The sequence below is a fragment of the Octopus sinensis genome, linkage group LG2 (assembly GCF_006345805.1).
Source record: "Octopus sinensis linkage group LG2, ASM634580v1, whole genome shotgun sequence".
Classification (NCBI taxonomy): domain Eukaryota; kingdom Metazoa; phylum Mollusca; class Cephalopoda; order Octopoda; family Octopodidae; genus Octopus; species Octopus sinensis.
Window position 1 is genome coordinate 38,944,712 of NC_042998.1, and position 19,430 is coordinate 38,964,141.

General features: G+C 36.5%; 1 long non-coding RNA gene across 1 annotated transcript; it reads left to right on the forward strand.

Annotated features, from left to right (window-relative positions):
* Positions 1-37: 37 nt before the first annotated feature.
* On the forward strand, positions 38-19,051 carry LOC118762263. Its single transcript, XR_004998017.1, has 3 exons — positions 38-48; positions 7,067-7,072; positions 18,918-19,051. It is a non-coding gene; the product is annotated as an uncharacterized LOC118762263 (long non-coding RNA).
* The last annotated feature ends 379 nt before the right edge of the window (positions 19,052-19,430 follow it).

Genomic DNA, 19,430 nt, shown 5'->3' on the forward strand with positions numbered 1-19,430 from the left:
CAATGTTTTTTTGGTATCGTCTGCAACAGAATAATCGATATAAAAGAAGTAAAATGTGCACTTGTCCAAACAATAGAATATGAAAAACAGCTTTTTACAGTAGCATAGGCATGCGCAGTAGATGGCATGAAATTACCTCTGATGGTAAGCGGAAAACAATGTCTAAGAGACGGTTTCCATCCAGAGTTGTCGTCTCTGTTCAAGAGAAAGATTAGATGGAAGATGATGGCTGTATTAAAGGAATTTCTGATGTATGGGATCGCGGGACGAGTGGGTTATTAAAACCTCCATCACTATTGGTTTGAGACATTTTTAAGCTCCACTTGTCTGATCGTGTGTAAAGGATCCTAAAACGCAGAACATCTATACACCAATTATCTCAGCTCGTCCAACTAGTACACTACAATCGCTTGGTCTTTGTCTAGTGAACCGCCTAAAGAAACCATGTGCAAGAAACGCAAGAAATATTTAGGAATATTATTGAAAACCTTATAAGACACTATTATTGTTATTAAGCGGCAAACTGGCCGAATCGTTAACACGCCGGACTAAATGCTTAGCTGCATTTCTTCCGGCTTTGGGTTCTAAGTTCAAATTCCGCCGAGGTCGACTTTGTTTTTAATCCTTCCGGCGTTGATAATATAAGTACCAGTTGAGCACTGGGGTCGATGTAATAGACTTACCCCCTTCCCTTAATATATATCAGGTTTGACACCTATAGGAGACATTTTTATTATTACTATTTTTATTATTATTATTATTACGGGTATTGCAGGAAATATATTCAATTGCGTATTTTAAAAATATAGGAGAAACATGAAAAATTACTTTGGATGAAATTTTCAAATTCCTGCATCAAAATGCTGCCTACTTTTGAAAAGATTCCATGAATTCCTGATGTTAGTTTGGATTATGTCTTACGGATTTCAGCGTTGAAATACCCATGGATTACGACAAAGCGAACCAGTTGATACCACTTAAAACGATTTATTTAAACCAGACATTATATGCAAGCACATCACATTCATTTGGAATAATAAGACTATTTATGTTTCGATATCATTTGATCCAATTTTAAATCTCTTCTTTAATCTTAATTCTTTTTCATTTATCTCAATCGTTCTTAAATACTATTTTTATTTTTATTTCGTTTTCCTCGTTTTTTTTTAACTGTTTCTCTTAGTTTTAATATTTATCTTATTTTCTTCCTATTGTATGTCTCTTCAACTTCTTCGTTTCATCCTCCTTATGACGTCCATTATATTAAAACATATACGGTGTGTCTTCTTGTAGTTCTCAGACAGATGAACGCAATTGATACGGAAATAATCTGACTGGAGGGAAATAAAGAATGATTCGAACAAACTATTAATTATTTTTATATTAGCGAACGTTAGGTAGCATATATATAAACTTAGATATATGATGGAGCGAAAGTTATATGAACAGATAATTAAAAACGATACACACTAGTCTATTATTAACTTTAGTTATAACAACGCAACCCTATGAATTAGATCGACTGTAATAATCGAGAACTCGGTTGGATCCATTTTCCTTTCCAATCAATCTGACCTTCACTGTGGCATGGATGATAAGACGATTGAGGTTTGGGCAAATAAAACACTCCTGATTTAGCTTTTGAAAAGTTGAGAGGGTTTTTTTTTCTAATCGGGTTTTAACATTTCCTCTCAGACTGTGAATTAGAAAGATATGCGAAAATAGACAATTGTAGCATCTCGCTGTTTCATTCCTTAGTACCTTATAAACATATATTTCAACCAAAACGTCTTTCTAACGCCCAATGGAAATGCTTCTCGTCAGAGTGAAAATATCGACTTATAAACATTGTTATTGCTGATATTTCGTGTCAAATGTACTCTGATGAATGCGCATATGTAGATTGCATTTTTACCTTGATTACCTGGCTGTCAGCAGTTCGTTTGGTTCAAGGTCAAACTCTCTCACTTCTCTTGATGTATTTGTTCATAACTATTGCAGGAATCAAGTCTTACACAATCCTAAACGCTTTATGGTAATCCCTTACATACACCCCTAACCAGCAAACAAACACTCCAAAGTCGTTCATATCTCTGGCACCTCCAATTCAAGCCATAATCAAGCCATGCACCGATCGAGTCAGCCACCAACCCACAACTCATTGACTTCAATATATTTGTTGGTTGACGAAGCGTGACTCCACCATTCTATTCCAGTTGTCTTTGGCAGCGCATCTGCTTCACTGCAGAATATTGAGAGGCAATTTGATTGGTGGCTTAAATCTAAGCAAATTCCTCAACATCGAATTTACAGAAGATATCCTATGAATAACTCAGGTAAACAGTGGTCGAATTGATTGATATACAAGGTGTTACATATACAGAGGATAGGTGTGCAGGGGGCGAGAAACGCGGAAGGTGTAACGCTGAATCCTTTGACGGATTTATGTAAACATTTTAATTCCTTCAGAAGCCTTTAAAAAGTTATTTATTACAAAAAGGGCTGAATGTGGAAGAGAAACTGAAGTCTCTCGAAACCACCACACGGGGCTTGGCGTGCGTAGAAGGTTCGGGAATGTGAGACACGGCTAATTTATGTTTCCCAGTGTAAGCTTTTGCTTGCTTCGTTAACTGAATACCTCTTAACCTCGCTCTATCCCTCTATTTATATGTATGTGTACAAACACACACATACGCACACACATATACATATATATATATATTTATGAGAGAGGGAGAGAGAGAGAGATACCTTTGATGAGAATTCAATAAGTTTCGAAAATCGATTAAGGCTGTGCGTCATTTTTTCAATCTAAGGAGAAATAATTAAATAATTAAATTTGTCATGCTTGAATGTCTACGAGATAGATTTACAATTAAACTCATGCGAGTATATGGGCGTTTGCATGTGTGTGTGTGTGTGTGTGTGATATCTCAAAGCTTTTGAGCCACATTCATTAGGAGTGTATCTTCGTAAACTTGTGTCGAAAGGTGTTCAGTGACGAAAGCGAGCAGCTGATATGCTGCTTAAGCACTTCTCATTCACGTAGCAACCTTTGATAGTATCAGACAATTTCATTCGAGACTGCATAATGCTTCCCCACTTCGTTTTAGTTAAAGTTGCTTCCCTCGTTATTTCACTGTTCAATATTTACAAAATACCCAGAAACTCATCAGGGCACTTGAGAAATAATTTAACAAAATACTCTCATTGAACTAAGAAAATGCCATTATTATAGAAACTCTCGTTCGAAAATGCAATAGGTATCTTAATTAAATCAGTATATTGTCAATGTTAGATTTGCTATTTATTTTCATTTCACATTAATATAGGAATTCTTGTTGGAAAATTCAGTACTTTTCGTAATTAGATTTATATATCGTCAGTGTATAATGTTAAGTGTAGTTGTTTTAAATCAGGTTGTTATCGTAAATTCGGTAATAACATGAACTATGTTGACACAAGGTCCAGTTATAATTAACTACGCCCAATATATTTACTTAACTGATTCTCATAAATATATTGAAAATTGAAATACTTAGGAACTTGTGACTTGATATTTTCAAATTATCCAGAAATAGTCTGATGATCAATTCTATTAGGAAATTTAAAAAAAAAAGTTAGTGTTTAGAACAAATCACCGCTCCATAAGTATTATTGCACATTTTTTTAAAGTATAACCTGTGGCTGACAGTTTCATTAATGTACAATGGGAAATGTTTCCGAATGATAATAATAGCAAAGTGAGTACCAGAGTAGAGTTTCAAGTGTTTCATGCGGAATTTTGTTTAGGGTTTAGCATAGGAGATGCATAAGACAATGAAATGGGTTCATTTCTCTGGCTTAAAATTGAAGGGATTTGGCGAGTTTTTCATTACTGTAAACTATCAGCACAAACATCGATTAGCGTCTGTTAATATATTTCGATATTTGTTTCCTATTTTAGTAATCATCTCAGATTTTATTAGGGAACACGTTAATGGAATTTTCCTGTGACTGGTATTCCGTCGTTTATGACGTACAAAATTCCCAGTTGATCCGATCATTGAATCTCCTGAATCAGGGAGATTTATCCTGACACAGAATGTGACAATGGTACAGCTGAGTGGACTAACGCAACGTAGAGTGTCTTACTCAAGGACGTAATGAGCAGTCAGGAATCTGACTCACCACTGTGAGAGCCTTAACAACTAAACCACGTGACTTCATTCCTATCTTCCTATAAATAATTTTAAAAATCATTATTGTGTCTAATCAAAGAAAAAGGAAATAGTCATGTGTGTATATTTGCTAAAAACAAACATGAGTTAAACATCGAGGCAAATATGTTAGTTTCTATTCATAATTGCAATTTAAATCACGCCAAAAGTGTCACTTTGGGTCAAACTAAAATATCAATATTATTTTGCCACCAAAGACAGTTGGTACGGTAACGACAGTAGAACACGAAAATTGGTTTCAAATTCTGGCACAAGGCCAGCAACTTTGAGGGAATTACTCAGCTGGTACTTAGTTTACCGACTCCAAAAGAATAAAAGGCAAAATTGACTTTGGCGGAATTTGAACTCAGAACGTGAAGACGGGCGAAATGCTGCCAAGTATTTTGTCCGGCTTGCTAATAATTCTGCCAGCTTTATTATTATTATTATTATATGGAAACTTACAGCTTATTTTGCTGGGTATGATGGAAACCGTCAGCTTCCCACAACAAACAACTATATAGCATATGTTGTGCACAAGATCAAAGTTTTCCCACCAGAAATCACCGAAAAGGAAACGAAATACAACTGCAGAATATGCGGTAATGGAGAAGAAACAATAATTCGTAATGTCTCTGACTGCCCAGTCCTGGCTAAGAAAGAATATATTCAAAGACACGACTCAGTTGGGATCTATATGCACTGGAAGCTATGCCAACAGTATGAAAAGACTATAGAAAGAAGGTGGTATAGGCACACGCCAGAAAAGGTCACAGAAAATGAGAAAGCAACCATACTATGGGATATGCTAATACGCACAGATAGAGAAATCAAGGCTAATAGACCGGATATAGTTGTCAGAGACAACTGATGACAACGTTTCTCTAAAAGAAATGGAGAAACTAACAAAATACAAAGACCTGGAAACAGAGGCAACTCGAATGTGGAGTTTAAAAGCAGAAACAATTCCTATCATAGTGGGCGCATTAAGTATGATAAAAAAATTCAAATACATAATCAAAACACCAGGGCTTACAGAAAATAGCACCACTAGGCACCGCACACATCCTACGTAAAGCACTTTCAATACAGTGAAAATAAGAACACTATAACAAACCACAGCACATACCCAAGACACACAGAGCTGCGCTCGGTAGTGCAATGAAACCACGTGATAAAAATAAGACTACTGAATGACAATATAATAGTTTCTATTACAAGTAAAAGGCATGAAATTTTGTGGGAGGCGACTAGCCGATTACATCGACCCCATAATTTCGATGGTGCTTAATTTATCGACCCCGAAAGGATAAACAGTAAAGTTGACCTCAGCGGCATATGAACTCAGAATGTAGCGACAGGCGAAATACTGCTAAGCATTTCGTCCAGCATGTTAACGACTCTGACAGCTCGCCGCATTAAATAACAACAACAACAACAACAGCAACAATAATAATAATAATAATAATAATAATAATAATAATAATAATAATAAGACCTACTAAAATCTGAGCAAGTATAAAGATCTTGAAATAGAAATTGGCAAAATGTGGCACCGCAAGACTAAAACAATACCTGTTGTCATATGTGCCCTAGGGATCATAACAAAATGAGCTGATTGCTACCTAGCTCAGATACCAAGAAATCCAAAAATGGCAGAAATTCAAAAGATAGTGCCCATGGAAACTGCTCATATCCTACGTAAAATACTGTTTATGTGATCCAGAAGACAGCATTGTTGGGTACAGTTCGCATTCTAAGGAGAGTATTGTCTCTTTGAGTCAATGGAGAAGGCACTACTTGAAACCTTTGGTGATTTGTTACTGCCTGATTTCAAGTAAAGAATAACCGGTAATTAAGAACTATCCGAGAATCTTTCATAATAATAATAATAATAATAATAACAACAACAACAACAACAACAACAACAACAACAAGGAAGCCTGCTAGCCTATGGATTGTATCCCTAAACTCTTCAGACAAATATTTCTATTTACAAACAACTATATTTGAACTAATTTACACCAAATTGGATCCCATTGATATTCTGTTTAAAAGGATTTTATTAACCATTCAACAGCACTGTCTCGTTCAAAGCTTCGAGGGGGTTATCAGTTTTATTTACTCGTAGTGCAATAAATGAATGCAGCCGATTCGAAGTCGATACTTAATAAGTATCGATAAGATGCCGATCATTTGACGCTAACAATTTCCCACAAATGAAAATAGAAAATCACTTCCAATAAGATTAGAAAACACATTCACAAGCTTAATATCAGATGATTAATATTCACATTAACACTATGTATTAGAACTTATCATTGTATTATATTACCTCAAGGAGCAACTTGTAACAATTTCTCAAGAATTTGCTAATTATTCTGAAGATCCTCTTCTCTCGCTCTGTGATTTTAAGTATTTTAAATCTACTCGTGGATTGTCAATGCTTACTAATTTTATATTGTCTACTTGCAAATTTACACCATTAACTATATCTCACTCAAATGTTAAATTATCCGTTGTTTCTAAAAGAATAACACGATTTAAAGTTGTTTTCTCAAAATTTAATAGTTAACATCACTTCAAGAGAAGTCATCCTTAGACTTTCAAACGAACGCATTTTACTTTATGACGAACGAATCTTATGAGTTATGTATTTAAGACCTGATTGCGATTATGTGGTTAGTTTTCTAATGACAACCGCTAAGCAAGTCATGATTGCAATGCATTTTCCAAACCCAACAGAAACAAAAACAAAAGAAAACCAATCAGGGATATTCAACCCATTTTTCTCTCCATCCCTCATAATATAAGAAGACTCTTCCATCGGGCCAAATAGAAAGGAATATTCACTTTTTATCGTGAAGAGGTTGGTTTTATTGAATCACTTAGGCATTTAATAAGAACAAAGACGCCAACAGTTATGCAAATCTACTTATGAACGTCGGTGCCAAATTCTAAATGTTGAACTCTACAAGTTGGAATTTCAATTCTCGGTCAATGCAAGTTATCGTTACTGGGGTGCTAAAATGTTTCTGACTTTGGGTAAAAGAAAATACAGGCGGGTCAGTCAATTATGATTTTATTCAACATATTCCCCTTTCAGATTCAAACACTTATTGCAGCGGTCCTTCAGTTTTTCTAAGCCCTGTAAAAAAACTCGGAAGGTTGGGCCCCCAACCTTTGTAACAGCGATCACTTCCGAATCGGAGAGAAATTTCGTTCCTTTGAGATGTCTCTTCAGTTGTGGAAAGAGCTGTTAGTCGGAGGAGCCCATGTCGGGAGAGTAAGGTGGGTTGTCTACCAATTCGAAGCCAAAGTTGCGTATTTTCCATAGAGTTTCATGTGCTGTGTGCTGGTGCATTGTCGTCCTGCAAAAACAGAACACCACAGCTCAGCTTTCTATGGCGTTTCTGCTTCAAGGCTACACACAGTTCGTCCAACAGAGACATGTGTTGATGGTGCGACCCTTTGGCAGGTATTTTATGAGGAGTGCTCCGTCTTTCTCCTAGAACACTGAAACCAGGAACTTTCCAGCTGACTTCTGGATTCGAAACTTCTTGGTGCACGGTGAACTGCTGTGGTGCGATTCCATTGATTGCTACTTGGTTTGAAGATCATAATGATGACGCCAACTTTCATCCATGGTGACTAGACGAACCATAAAAATCAGTCTCGGCTGCTGCAAACCGGTTCAAAATCGTTTCTCTTGATGTCTTCATTTTAATGTCATCACTCTGATGCGCTCCTGATCTGCGTTCAGATATTTCGGCATCCATTTTGCGGGAAACATTCTCATGTCCCAAATGTTGTGAATGACGTGGCCAACTCTTTCGCGGGAAATCCACAGAGTCTCATCTATGACTTTAGTTCGAATCCGGCTGTCCTCGAGAATCATGACGTGTACGGCGTCGGCTTTGTCTCCTGTGGTCGCAGAAGTTGACCACCCTGACCGGGGTTCATCTGTGACCTAGAAATAACCAGTCTGAAAGTTTAGCATTCGGATTTTCGCTGCGGAGTAAGATGAGCAGTCATCCTTCAAGACTTCCTTCATCTCTCCATTGATTTCTTTTGCCTTACAAAAAGAGGAACTTCATTACCATCTGTGCTTCAATTTTACCAAAATCCACTGTAGAAGCTGCCATCATGCGTTAAATCTGCATAAAAAAGAGGAAGATATACTGTATACCATCATGAGTTTTTGCATATCTTCTAAATAGTTGTCCTACCTTTCCTGTAAGTTTAACACCTGTAATCTTTCGTTATACTCTCCAAGCTAGGAACTTTTCAGCACCCCTTGTTACTACCACTGTCAGAATCCACAGGCATTTTGAAATGAGAAGGCAGTTTCTTCGTAGTAACTATCCATATCAAATTTATATGCTAAATTTCCCTCGTATTCTGCCTTACATCCTCAAAATGAACACGTATAAGAATGTAATCTAGCTGACGGCATTCAAAGAAGAGATTAGTTTATTTTTGCTTAGCTTTGATAACAAAAAAACCCCAGCTCAACAATATATGGGATAACTGAAAGAGTATAGTATGTTCCGGATGCCATACAATTGGGAACAGCCTATTGGAGCGTACAGTATCATCCTCAAATAGGCAAAAACGAATGCCGAGCGCGTGTGCTTGGTCAGTGTACATCGTACAAGCTTACTGTACAAACAGAAAACGTCACTGAAATATATTTCAGTGTGATGCAAAATACAAGTCGTGCTGCTAATATTTGCATTTTACTAAGTAGAAATAGAACAAAAGAAAAATAAGCAACAGACGAGAAATGAGAGATATCAGAGAAATAATTTGCAGTGACCAAAGTACATTATGTAATCCTAAGTAAAGAAGATGTCGAAAAGTGCAAGGAAGTACAGATGGTTTGCGCTGCACACGAATGCACATATGCACAAGCACGAATGCACAGTGACATCGTGCAAAGCAATTATACTTCAAAGAAACTTTAGCCCCACAAGGCCTTCTAAAATCCTTAATGGATACCCAAACTAACCGCGTTAAATAAAGGACATGAATTTGCGTGTTTAGTACAACATCAACCTCATTTGAACAAAAACAGGCAAAATGCTTGAAATAAAGGCATTCAAAATATCAACATGATACATTAATAATGATCACAGAGTACGCTACCAACTTCCACCAACATCACATGAGGACTTAAAACACCAGCTACAATATCTTAACACACTCTGGAAGAGACATCCGAACACAATAAATCCTGGTAGAAAAACAGTACAGAAGATAGTAAAGCAGATTCGTCACTGCCTCAACTAAACTAGCCTTCAATCCTAAAATGCTGACAACACATCCAACGAATCCAAGTCCAATAATTCTCCAATACACTACTTTCTACTCGCGAAAACCAAGCTGCTGCAAACATTTGATTCTCATCGCCTAAGTTTCCATTGAACGACATCACCATTATCATCATCACAACGTTTCAATCAGTAAGGTGGGACGCTTTCCGCCAAATAATCGAATGAATAGGGACCTTGGGGATAGGGTTCTCGCTGTTCTGTATGCACCTCCTCATGAATTATTACCGGTTTGACAGACATTAGTACACACCAGCAAATAATTTGCTTGTTGATTCCTATAAGCGAAAGTTAAATTCAGAAGTCGTGTTGATTGAGAATATGCACAATAAATTCGAAACCCCGCGGTGGCCGCTAATATCAATGAATCGCACGCGTTATGAACGCACATCGTTGAAAGGGAGGAGGAGCGATCAGCATATTCATTTTCGAATCTGTTACAAAGTATCGAGAATGAATTGATACGTTATTAGCAAAACTATAGTTTCTACAACACTACATCACCAATATAGATAAGGCATAGATACTCAACAAAACAATTACAGAACCTTTCAAAAGAAAATTGCATTTTGCAAAGCAACCAGGAAGTACAACCATAATTGCACAATTGAAATTTTCATCCGGCTAAAAGCTATAGAAAACAAGTGTTTCATAACGATAACTATATAAACACTACAAAACATAGTATATGTCAAAATTACGTGAGTAAACAAAGAAAAGCAGGAAAGAAAACAAAAATAAATTAAGGAAAACCAGAAAACTAACCAGCGTTTGTATCGAGCTTCAGTCAGAAGAATCTCTAACAAGTAATTAGCAGCACCAACAGAACAAAGCAAAAGAGAATGAAGATCTTCTGACAGATTCTTCATTCTCTCCTTTCCTTCAAATACATTCGGCGTAAAGCTTATTGTTGCCTACTAATACGGAGAAAAGCCATAGAATCTGTTTGCTCGACAAAACCATGCAACTGAATCAATTCACAGAGCCATTACTCTGCTACGAACGTATCCTAAAGAAAGACTTGCCTTCAATATGGCCGACCTAAATATCTCACATTCTAACTAACATGAGAATTTAGATTTCTGCCATCAATTGCACTGCCACTGACCTCAATGAATTTTTGGAGGCACCATTATTCTGCCTAGCTTAAAATAAAGTACGCTAAAAACATACGAAGAGCACGTATGTCTTTTAGTTTTTATATAAGTAACACGGCATAGTCACATGTGATGAAAAAAGAAACTTCATACACACAGCCTCTCCTATTAATTAATCGCATCGTTCGTGAGAGATCACAGCATAGCTAAGCATCCGCAGCCCTCTCTCCAGTGCATCACTAACTCGCTATTGGCCATTTCACAACGACAATAACAAGAAAAATGAGCGACATCCACAGATGATAAAAACGCTAAGAATTATCTCCAACTAGTCTATCGTTTTAAAGCACATATAAGTGAACGCGGTTGCTCTACAGACTAAACATATCAAAGGAATCTCCTTCAAATTCCAAGAAATAAAATGAAAGGAGCGCAAGGGAATGTTTTCCTAGATAATCCTATAAGGACAGGAAGATCCTAGTTGGAACGCTTTTAATCACACGTCTGCTCCATCAAATCTGACATTTATCCAAACAGCGACGGCACACATTGCAAATCGTATAAAAAGACTCAGTATAACAGTAAAACAATGATATTTCGTAGATTGTATCAATGCCTGTCTGAGTATCCCAATCTCTCAACAAAAGTATTCCAACACACAAAATAAAACCCTTTGTATAGGGACCCCACGCAGCGGCCATTTAAAGCAACTTCAAAACAAATGCTAAAAACCAAAGGATACATTATTTTACTGCAATAACCCCTAAACAAGCTTCCGTTAATGACACGTTACGGGGAGATATTTAACGAGAGGTCGTTTGGTTTTGTTCGTGACAAAATTTGTACCCACAAATCTTTAAGCTTTTCTAAGCACTGAGGGCTACAGATTTTCTAAATTCCAGTCGATTTGCATGGCTTTTTCTTGATAAGCACTAATTTCAATGACTATTTTATTCGATAGTATCATCTACGTGCTTTCTGCTTCTGATTGTTTGAGAAATATACAAGGTTTTCCTGAAAATACAGGAAGATCTGTAATCGACTTACCTCTTACCCCCTTAATTTAGCGACTCTAAAAGGATGAAAGGCAAAGTCGACCGCGGCGGAATTTAAACTCAGAACCTAGCGACATGCGAAATAGCGCTAAGCATTTTGCTCGGTGTGCTAACGATTCTGCCAGCGCGCCGCCTTCTATAATAATAATAATAATAATAATAATAATAATAATAATAATAATAATTTTTGAAGATGTCCAGCGATCTCAAGATCCATGGATGCGAAGGCCTTCGACAGTATACCGCATCCATGGATCTTGAGATCGCTGGACATCTTCAAAATTTCCCCTGTGATTTCAAACTTCCTGAAGCACAATATGTCGTTGTGGAATACGAATCTCCAATTATACCACTCTAATGGAGTACTTGCCTCAGAAAATATAAACATCAACAGTGGAATTTTTCAAGGTGACTCACTTTCACCTTTAATATTCTGCATAGCCCTAATACCCCTTACAAGTGAATTAAACAGAACAGGGTATGGGGATAAAATTGCCAATAAAAAAATAAGCCATCTATTTTATATGGATGACTTAAAACTTTATGGTAAAGACAATAATGAACTTGAAGGCCTATTGCGCACCGTGAAAGCATTCAGCGATGACATCGGGATGGAGTTTGGACTTGAGAAGTGTGCCAAGGCCACTTTCCAGAAAGGGAAAGTGAAGACCACAAATTCAGTCGTGTTAGATGTTGACACAGTCATAAGAGAGCTTGAGCAAGAACAAACATACAAATACTTAGGGATAAATGAAGGCTCTGGTATTCAGCATGCAAGCATGAAAGAGAAAATCAGGAAGGAATGCTATAGGAGAGTTCGTGCAGTCCTGAAATCTGAACTAAATGCACGTAACAAGGTGTTAGCTATAAATTCCTTAGCAGTTCCAGTTGTTACTTATAGCTACAATGTGTTGAACTGGAATATGAGTGAAGTAAAGAATATAGATAGAAAAATACGCAAGCTGCTGAGTTGTAATAGGATGCACCACCCAAAGGCAGACGTAGATCGCCTTTACCTTCCCAGAGCCCAAGGAGGTCGAGGCCTGATCCAATTTGAACTAGCTTACAAAACAACCACAATTGGACTGGCCAAATATCTCGAAATATCGAATGACTGGATGCTAAAGCTCGTGGAAAATCACGAGAGACGAAAGAAGCTTCATTCTATCATCAAGGAAAGCAAAAAATTTGCTATTGATCTCGTGCAGGATACCCAAACTGAACAACCCGAGGGAAGTACGGCAACTATTGTTGCTAAGAAGGTGAAAATGATGGCAATGAAAAAAGCGCACGAGCAATTGGCTGATAGGTGGGAGGAGAAACCTCTGCACGGCAAATATGTGACCCGCAGCAAACAAGCTGATGTTGACCAGAAGCAAACCCATCAGTGGCTGCGGAGCTCAGGGCTAAAAGCAGAGAGCGAAGGTTTCATCCTGGCTGCTCAAGACCAAAGCCTATTAACCCGGAACTACCAGGCCAATGTGATGAAAAATGGAGCAGACCCAAAATGCCGATTCTGCAACGACATGATTGAAACAGTGGACCACCTAATCTCTGGATGTAAAGTCTTAGCACCAGTGGAGTATAAATTAAGACATGACAGAGTTGGCCAATATCTCCACTGGCTAATAAGTCGGCATTACAATATCAAAACTGCCGACAAGTGGTATAATCACCACCCTGAGGCTGTAACTGAAGGAGAAAATGTAACCATTCTGTGGGACTTTCCAGTACATACAGATCGAACCATCAAGGCCAATAAACCAGATATTGTTGTGAAAGACCAAAACAATAAAGTTTGCTTATTGATCGACATGAGCATCCCCTGTGATCATAATATCTCAGCGAAAGAGTTTGACAAGCTCAGAAAATATAAAGACCTACTCATTGAAATTGAGAAAATGTGGCATCTCAAGGCGGTTACAATACCAGTGATCGTAGGAGCACTAGGAATGATCAAGAAGGGAACCGAAAATTATATGAGAATGATCCCTGGCTTACCATCCCTGCAAGAAGTGCAAAAGATTGTCTTAACTGGTACATCACACGTATTGAGAAGAGCATTGTCGATGTGAGAACTGTTGCTGCTCATGTATTTTAATTTAACTTTAAAAAAAAATTTTTTTAATTAAAATGAACGAACTACTGAGTTTGGTTTAATGGCCTACCAATATACACTATGAGTTTCTTTGCCCTAGGAGTCGGGAAGACACTCGGCAAGAAATGGAAGAAAATTTGAAAGAAGAAAATAAAAAGTAATAATAATAATAATAATATAATAATAATAATGATAATGATAATAATAATGACTTGCCAGAATATGACCATCCTCATGTATAACAATATACAAAATTAGAATCTTTTCTATTATTTATAAGTTTTTTTTTCCGAAGTAAATCTCGTAAAATATAACATTAAAACGAAATTTTCTTCTTCTTTGCTAGTATTATAATCCCAATTTCCTGCTGCTGATGCTTCTGTCTTATATCATTTCCAAGCTCTCCAAGTTCCACATACATCCCTTCTCTCGCAATATTATGTTTCGGTTTTTCTGACAGTAATTATTTCCTTGATTACCCAGGATTCCGTCTACAAATATTTCAACATTTATTTTAGATTCAATTGTCTTCTCTTCAATATTCTACTGCAGCCAATCATAATCGCTCCCATAATTTAGATAATTCCTTAAGATTATTTCGTTTTTATCTTGCATTTTTGGTTTTACAATTTCTGATCTTTTCTAAGCAAATCGGTTTAAAACCCTTGTAAATATTCCCATCCAAATCCCAACAAACTTTCGGGGTAATTTTCATTATTTCTATTTGTTTTTCCTATTTTCTCCCCTTCATCGTCAATAACAGAGAACATTTTTTTATTTTTTTGCAAACAGGATTTTTCTATTTTAATTTTCTCTTCCAACATCGTTCCTTTGCTGTTTTCGTAAGAAATTTATTAAATATTTCTATTTTCCTTTTACAAAATTTTCTAAATCCCTTTCTGCTTCAAAGATGTTGATACAGTGTCTTTTTTTTTTTTGTTCTATTTTCAATGTCCTCATACGTATTTTTAATTTATGGATCCTCCTTCAAAAACGGGTTTTACGTATTAAATTTCTACTGTTTCGTTATAGATAGATAGATAGATAGATAGATAGATAGATAGATAGATAGATAGATAGATAGATAGATAGATAGATACATAGATAGATAGATAGATACATAGGTAGGTAGGTAGGTAGGTAGGTAGAGATAGATAGATAGATAGATAGATAGATAGATAGATAGATAGATAGATAGATAGATAGATAGATAGATAGATAGATAGATAGATAGATAGGTAGGTAGATGATAGATAGATAGATAGATAGATAGACAGACAGATTGAAGCAAATACTCAAATACATGAAATCCTTATTGTTTGAAGCGGGAAGAACAGGTGATTGTGACTTTTATGCCATGTTTAGTGTTTAGTCGTAAACAATTCTAGGTCATTCTGTTTCCTGTTGTTTACTATTAATATTGATATTGCATTTTTTTTTGTCTCAGTAGCAATTATGCAACTCACTTCAAATCTAGTCATTAGATTTCATAGACTAATATCCAGCATTACGAAAACAAACACTATTCCTAAACTCAGAATAAATAAAGAACCATTAGACATTCAAGTTATCCCTTCAACGCAGCGATTTATACCTAAAACGCATCATATTGCAAGCGGCGACCGTCAATATTTTCTGACAATCGGTGAAGTATGAGTGGCACATAAAACCAACGGGTGTATATATTAAAACCATACAACACAAGAGAGTGTATATTAAAAATATGAATTGCTCTTTTCAACGGTAGATGATGGCATTGTCTTAAAACTGGCATGCTGCACAGAATCGCTACTTCCCCAAATTAATGTAGACTACTGAATGCGAACTTCTCACATTCAAATATCGAACATGTTCCAATGTTTTCATCCACAATGGTCAAAGAACAAAAAATATTTCTCTCTCTGTGATTTACATTTCTCATGATTATATTTTGATATTCTAAGGCGGCGAGCTGGCAGAAACGTTAGCACGCCGGGCGGAATGTGTAGCTGTATTTCGTCTATCATTACGTTCCGAGTTCAAATTCCGCCGAGGTCGACTTTGCCTTTCATCCTTTCGGGGTCGATAAATTAAGTACCAGTTACGCACTTGGGTCGATCTAATCGACTTAATTCCTTTGTCTGTCCTTGTTTGTCCCCTCTGTTTTTAGCCCCTTGTGGGTAGTAAAGAAATAGATATTTTGATATTTTATATTGTTTTATTGTTGTTGCTAATATTTTTTCCACTCGGTTCTGCCGGGTCAGTCATTGCAATTTTTCACTTTTAGATATTGCACAAGTAATCAATTTTATAGACGTAAGCCGTTGCTCTTACTATTTACTAAACCATAAAGCCATGATGCAATTTACTCTCAGGAGTAAAAAGTGTAGTTGTCGAAGTAAAATTCGTCAACTTTGCCCAGTTGGGGTTATGGCGTTTCAATGTTATACATGTTGTAACGATTAATGCATAACAAACACGGCTCTTCGCTGAGGAAATACCTGTAAAGATTATGGAATTTATTAAGTTATAATAACAAAAACTTAAGCCTACATATATATATGTGTGTGTGTATTTGTGCGTGTGTGTGTATGTATATAGATAGATAGATAGATAGATAGATAGAGAGAGAGAGAGAGAGAAATATACATGCATATATATACATATATATATGTGTGCGCGTGTATACTAGACTACCCGTTACCAGTTAGGCCACTGGGAAAGTCTGAGTTTCCCAGCAACGGAGTTTTGTTTCGTGGGTTTTTTCTTTTCCAGCTTATTTCGCATGCTTTCAACGAATGTGACATCGAAATCACGCGTAAACAGCTTCTTTCCTCGGAAATGGAAGGATTTGGCTGCTATTTCTTGCACGCCCTGCTACCACGTAACAGGTATTTCTGGTCCTTTACCATAAATAGCTGTTACATGGTAGCAACGCGTGCTAGAAATAGCAGCCAAATCTTTGGGGCTGAGGTACGCTGAAATCACTCGAAAAAATATTGTAATGGTATTTCCCTTGGAGCGATTTTTCGCTTTGACTCTCAGAACTGTCATTCGGTTCAGTTTGTTTTGTTCGTTAATTTCCGTAAACAGTTCTTTTATTTATTTACTTTTGTTTTAAAGTGAAAGAGAAGAGAAAGTGGAAGATGGATGAACGCGTATATGGAATGGACGTGTGTGTGTGTGAGAAAGAGAGAGAGAGAGAGAGAGCCACTTACACATACATGAGAACACACACTTCCACTCACTCATACTCTCTCTCTCTCTTTCCCTGTCTCCCACTCTCTCTTTCACATACACACATGCACACGTACATACAAAAAAGATGTACGCATATGTAATGATGTATGTACGTATACATGACAACACACCCCTTCACTCACTCTTTCTCTTCCTCTCTCTCTCTCTCTCTCTCTCTCTCTCTCTCTCTTCACACACACACACGTCCATTTCATATACACGTACATAAAACTTTCACTTCCTCCTCTCTTTCACGTTAAACAAAAGTAAATAAATAAAAAAATTTTATGGAAATCAACGAATTCCAGATAACTGTACTGAGGGTCCAAGGGGAAGATCGCCATTCACTTGAAAATATTTTTTTTAAAAAAACATTAAAATATTGTCTGTTTAAGGAAAGCTAAAATATAAATACTTACTGTACAAACAAATTAAATATTTGAAATCATATTCAGTTTAAAATATTTTTAAATGATTAAAATATTGTGTACGTCAAAAAGTCGGCGTTTTTTTTTTCTTAGAGAGCGCGAGGATTATGTGTGTGTATATGTCTCAGATATCGAAGATGTGCTTGTGTTGATTGACACGCCATGACAGTCATTATATGTCTGTGTATTCCGTATGAGTGTTGACGTCACAGAAATTATGTTTGTTTTTTTTCCTAGAGAAATAACAAACAAAAATTGTGTTTAATCGTTTTCTTTAACAAATAGACGTCCAAATATCACAAAAATTTGCATTGCACTGCCGAAGGTAAGTATGAAAATAAATATGCAAAAAAAAAAATTCAGATAAAATTTATCATTTCTGAGATATTTCAGGTACAAACAAATATCCCTTGCATTTAATATTATTAATATATATATATGTATGTATGTATACTCTTTTATACTCTTTTACTTGTTTCAGTCATTTGACTGTGGCCATGCTGGAGCACCACCTTTTTAGTCGAGCAAATTGACCCTTTGTGAGCCTAGTACTTATTCTATCGGTCTCTTTTGCCGAACCACTAAGTTACGGGGACGTAAACACACCAGCATTGGTTGTCAAGCGATGTTGGGGAAACAAACACAGACACACAAACATATACACATACACACACACACACACCACACACACACACACACACACACATATATATATATATATATATACGACGGGCTTCTTTCAGCTTCCATCTACCAAATCCATTCACAAGGCTTTGGTCTGCCCAAGGCTATAGTAGAAGACACTTGCCAAAGGTGCCACGCAGTGGGACTGAACTCGGAACCATGTGGTTCGTAAGCAAGCTACTTACCACACGGCCACTCCTACGCCTATGTATATATATATATATATATATATATATATATATATATATATATATATATATATATATGTGTGTGTGTGTGTGTATACATATATAAATGTATAAATACACACACACACATATATATATATTCATATTTGACTACACAAAACTTAAGTCCTCATGCATTCTCTCCTGTCAGCTGCAAGAAAGGTATGACGAGTAATCTGCTGAAATATTTAAATGCATACCTAACGGCTTCCGATATATAAATATAACCTTATACATGTAATTATTGACACAAGCAATAATTACATATAAGGATAATGCTGCTTTAATTTTAGCCTTGAATTATCTCACTCATAATGACATTCATATTGAAACAACATGAAGATAAAATAAATCGATTTTGCACTTAATGGCTTCGCTGGAATATCGTATCACAAACAGCTAATGAATCATTATAAAATTACATATAAGATATAATTTGTGCAAGACCAAGGAGATTGATAAATTCTACAATTCTTCCAGCATATTACAATACATTATGGCACATTCGGAAGAATATTCTTGAGCTACCTAGGATTATTATATATATATATATATATATATATATATATATATAAAGCATTTCTAAATCTCTCAGAAAGATTTATGCAGTAGCAGCACGATAAAGCGATGTTATGTTGCCAAGTTATTGTAGTAGTCCCATAAAAGGGAAGAATGCTACTGCTATTTAGCCTCAGGAAACACCGTTTCCAGTTGGCCGTCTATAAACGGGAACTGTAATGATATGCATAAGATCTGGTCATCAAATCTAAGTAGAGACTTCAAACTTAAAATCTTCAAAGCCACAGTCGAACCAATTCTACTATATGGCTCAGAAACCTGGACGTTATCAAAGAAGCTTGAGAGGCGGCTGAATGGCACTTACACTCGCCTCCTTATGAGAGCTCAAAATCTCTCGTGGAAGCGTCATCCAACCAAAGTACAAATATATGGGAAACTATCACCTGTATCATCTCTTGTGAAAGGTAGGAGAGTCCAGTTTGCTGGACATTGTTGTAGAGCTGAAAACGAGGCAATTTCTACTCTTCTCCTCTGGAAGCCATCTACTCGCAATACCAGAGGGTGCACACTC